The sequence below is a fragment of the Oreochromis aureus genome, linkage group 18, assembly GCF_013358895.1.
Source record: "Oreochromis aureus strain Israel breed Guangdong linkage group 18, ZZ_aureus, whole genome shotgun sequence".
Taxonomy (NCBI): Eukaryota; Metazoa; Chordata; class Actinopteri; order Cichliformes; family Cichlidae; genus Oreochromis; species Oreochromis aureus.
This window is the reverse complement of record NC_052959.1, coordinates 12590234-12595500: the sequence shown is the minus strand read 5'-3', so window position 1 is coordinate 12595500 and position 5267 is coordinate 12590234.

Genomic DNA, 5267 nt, shown 5'->3' with positions numbered 1-5267 from the left:
GCATCACATCAGCTGCAGGACTGTTTTGAAAACACGGACTGGAGCGTGTTTGAACATCAGGACCTCGAAGAGCACACAACATCAGTGCTCTCATATATTAACTTCTGTGTCAACAGTGTCACTGTGGACAAACGTCTCCGGTGTATTCAACCAGAAACCCTGGATGACTAAAGAGGTCCAGGTCCTGCTGAAGCAACGTGACGCCGCTTTTAGATCCGGTGATGGTGTGCAGTACAGTGCAGCCAGATCTGAGTTGAAAAGAGGCATTAGAGAAGCCAAGGCAGCGTACAAGCGAAGGATCGAAGACCACTTCAGCACCAACAACTCACGACAGGTATGGCAAGGAGTTCAGCACTTAACCAACTACAAACCTTGCAATACCACGTTGACTGAGGGCAATGCGGAGCTTCGGAGGAGCTGAACCACTTCTTCGCATGCTTTGAGGTGAAGGGACCAGAGGCAGCAGCAGCAAAACATCGGACAGCAGCAGCAGCCCAAGCCTCATAGTGCAGGAATATGAGGTGAGGCGCACACTGAGGGCAGTGAACCCCAGGAAGGCCGCTGGACCAGATGGGGTAACCGCAAAGGTCCTAAAAGAGTGTGCAGACCAGCTGGCTGGGGTCTTCACTAAGATCTTCAACACTTCACTGTCCCAGTCCTGCATCCCGCCGTGCCTAAAGTCAGCCACAATTGTCCCACTGCCAAAGCGTGCACTAACATTAGCAGCCTCAACGACTACCGACCAGTTGCTCTAACACCTGTTATAATGAAGTGCTTTGAGAAACTGGTCCGGCGTCACATCATGTCCTGCCTGCCACCCACACTCGACCCACTCCAGTTCGCATACAGAGCTAACAGATCAACTGAAGATGCCATTCCTACAACGCTCCACACCACCATATCTCACCTGGAAGTGCAGGGCCGTTACGCCAGGCTGCTCTTTGTTGACTTTAGCTCTGCTTTCAATACGATACTCCCGGACAGACTAATAGTTAAACTGCTGGAAATCGGACTTCCTTCTACCACCTGCCGCTGGATCAGAGACTTCCTGTCAGACCGTGTACAGAGAGTTAGAGTGGGGCCTCATCTTTCCTCAGCCCTCAGCCTCAACACCGGCTCTCCACAAGGCTGTGTACTGAGTCCCCTACTGTACACTCTGTACACACATGACTGTGTTAGTACCCACCCAGACAACGCAGTCATCAAGTTTGCAGATGATACCACCGTGGTGGGGCTCATCTCAGGGGAGATGAGACAGCGTACAGAGCTGAAGTTCAGAGGCTGTCAGATTGGTGTGTAGATAACAACCTGGACCTCAATACCACCAAGACAAAAGAACTGGTAGTTGACTTCAGAAGGAGGAAGTCCGAGCTGCAGCTTGTCAGCATCAACGGGAGTGCGTGGAAAGGGTCTCCAGTTTCAAGTTTCTGGGTGTGCACATAGACACAGACCTCCATTGAGCTCTAACACCTCTGCGGTCTTAAAGAAGGCCCAACAGCGTCTCCACTTTCTGAGAATCCTCAGAAAAATGGACCTGAAGAAGGAGCTGCTGACCGTCTTCTACCGCTGCTCCATTGAAAGTGTGCTGACATATTGCATCAGTGTATGGTTCTCCAGCTGCACCACAGCACACAGAAAGGCACTCCAGAGGGTCATCAATATGGCCCAAAAAATCATTGGACATCCTCTTCCCTCCCTGAAGGACCTGTACAGCACTCGCTGTCTCAAGAGGGCACGCAGCATCCTACGAGACTGTACACACCCAGGACACCGGGTGTTTAAGCTGCTGCAGTCTGGCAGGAGGTTCAGGCTGCTGAGGTCCCGAACAAACAGACTCAAGGACAGCTTTTACAACAGGGCAATAGCCCTAATCAATGCAAATAGCTGACCTGATTGGCTACCTGCCTGGACTTTTTAGGGGAGTAACAATGTTTAAAACAATAACAATAATAATATTTATATTTATAACAAGGTGCAATAATAATTAATGTGCAATAATAACAGTGTGCAATACACATAACACTTATTCTTCTTTTTATTTCTAAGTTAATATACTGTGTTGTGTTGTTTGTGTTGCGTTGTGATGTGTCATATCGTGTCGTGTTGTGTTATATGTAGTACCGGCGTGAGGACAGTTTTTCCAATTTCATTGTACTACTGTACTATGTATGACTGTGCAATGACAATAAAGAATTATCTTATCTTATCTTATCTTAATTCACTGTATATGTTTCTATACACTCACAAAGGTTTATTGCACTGAGGGTTGAATCCTTGACCTCATGCCAGTCCTGGAGGCATCATCTATAAGAAGGGTAAACATATAGGCTAACCTAACACAACATGATCCTTGTAAGAAATATTGTTCCATGACCCAATAAAGCCTAAATTTGAACAGACACAATGTCAACACTGAATCAGGTTGTAAAGAACCCGAGAAAGAGGCACCACAGGATATTGATGGTGGAGATCCTGTGATGGTATTTGTGTTGATTGTCCGAACCTGTAGGATTAATCTTAATCACTGTGGTATTCCATGGACCACACCCACCCACATTCCTTAGGATTTACTTCTGAGCTCACAGACATCCTGGATTAATCCTAAGGTGGCTACTATCTTCATTAAAAAGGCATAAAATCTAATTTAAAAAAGACACAAAGGGGTAATCGAATCATTGCACTGCAACTGACAAGAGTTTACATCTAAGCAAAACTGAGTCTTGTCTTACAAAAAGGTTGCTTTGCTTGCAGAACTTCAGAGAAAATCAGGTGGTTTTAGATATTTAATGCATGTCACTGCAAAAATGGCACCCTGGGGATCGTTTTCCCTAAGTGTGTGATAATGGCTGCAACAGAAGTTATTAATAGCAGGCTAATGTGTGTCAGATGCTACCTGTCCAGCAGCAGCAGCAGGGGAGAGAGAGAGCCAGGACACGAGTGACTGGCCAGCATAATGAGAGGGACATGGGCTGCCAACTTAGGCAGCTGCTTCTCCAGTGGTACTGAATGCTGCGAGTTTGTGTGTCTGGATGTGAGTGTGTACATAAATTTGCCTCCGCTCATTTCTTTTTTTCTCTGATTTTTATATATATAACGCTCAACAGCAGCCGACAGAAATACAGCCGCATTCACGCATACGCTTGGCACGCTCACGGCCTCACATGCACATGTGCACACAGAGGCAACCTCATCGGGCTTACCGTGGGAATGCCTGTGGCACTATGTCAGTTACTGAGGTGATGCTTTTAATCCTGAAACAAATCTAGACTTTGTGTTGTGCGTCTCCAGCTGCGCGTGAGCGAGCGTGCCCGTGTACAAAGCACGATCTCGCTCCTATTAGATTACGGCTGGCTGCACAGCAAAGATACCCCACTGCCACTCCCACATGGAAGAGCGGGTAGGATTAGCCGGCTCTGTACCCACCCTAATCTAGGGACAAAAACCCACAATTGCCTCCCACTGAGACACGTAGACAGAAAGATTCAATTTGATCTGCCCTTCTCAATATAACAAGAGTGTCTTTTAGGGTTAAAATATCTACTGCTCACTCTACCATCAGTCAATGTGGATTCAGCACTAAACTGTGTCCTTTTTATCCCTGTGATTGATCAATTTGATGACAACTTGGAAGGCCTACAGGCAGAGCTTTATTGTAATAAATGCAATGAAAATGTAACCTTAAAGTGGTGCATGAAATATCTTTGCTAAAAAAACTTTGTCATAGACTTCTGGATATGCAAAGGCGAATCTTTTCAAGGGTTTACAGCGATTAGAGCTAAATAAGCTAACGCTAATGTACTGATGGTTCACATCTTAGTGTTTTGACATGCTAACAGTTTGTGCTTGACACTGAACACAACACAAGAAAAGTTAATTGGTCAAAGCCAGAGAGGGAAAGGATCAATATGCTGACACTGGAGCAAAAACCAAAAGATGACATCGTCTTTGAATTACAAATGTTTGCATTAAATTTCATCGCTGTCCATTCAACAGCTGCTGACATTTCACAAACCAAGAAGACTCAAACTCCTGAACCTATGACTAATAAACACCTGCCCTACTGGCAGTAAAGTTTTGAGTTTACCTACTGATTCTAATTTAACATGACCTTTCCACAGTGGCGATGAAACTGTCTGAAAAGATGCGCTTAAGGTTAAAACGTGTTGATGTGCCACGTGAAACCTTAAAAGTAGGGTGCTACGGTTTAAAAGTTGCGATTGACACAGAAAAACGACATCTGGCTAATAACGCGACGATTTCAAATTAAAAGCAACACAGTGAAGCGAGGAACAAGTCAGACTGTGTTGTTTTAGCAATGATGTCGTAAGAGTGGACTGGAATGACTGAAGCTGAGATACAGTGTTTTCATTACTTAAAAAAAGTGAGATAAGGGAGAGAAACGGGAATGACTGACGAGAGAGGCTCTTTCCTGTGCCTTTGCCTGATGGCGCCACTATAGGAAATATCAGGTAATCACCAAAATCAGCAGGATTCAAATTTCCAAGTGACGACAAAACCAACAGAGTCACCTGCAGAGCACATCTACCAGCTTAGTCACACGTGCTACATCCATGCAGCCAACTTTGAAACAGTGGAAATTGAGTTTATTCATCCTTTGAAGAGTTTTTTTTCTTAATAAGACAGCTGCTACTCTGTTTCTTTTTTGTCCAGGTAGAGTTCAGTGCATTGATGCATCATTCCAAAAGGCTACCTGCTAAATGTGGTGTCAGTGTCTCATTATTTGACGAAAGCTGCCTGTTTCATTGCTCCGAGCCAACACAACTCTTTCCCTCTGTCTCTCTCTTCCTCTTTCTGTCTCTTACTCAGAGGCTTCCGCCTCATTAACCACCATCAGCATTTTGCTTGCTGTGTGTGATTTGGACGTACTGAGAGGGAGGCAGGGGGTCGTGTGTGTGTATTCGCTTCTTGTATGTGCGCAGGCAACTCTCATTAGGACGGAAAAACATTGACATTTTTTGCCAGAATGAAACCCAATCATATCTTTGCCTTTTTTATATATATATCAAAGAGTTCCTCCAATCAACTCCCTGGTGTGTGTGTTTGTGTGTGTCGCAGTATACACATATATATGCAGTGTATGTTTGTGTGGCGGTGTAGCGGGAGACAGATGTTTGCTGATTTGACATGTTTGCACTGCAGGCTCAGCCCAATTTAGTGAAAAAAAAAAAACTGAAGAAGAAGGAAAGAAACCAAAAAATTAAAAAAAAGCACGAGGCCACACAGACGCTCTTGGTGACAGCCCACTC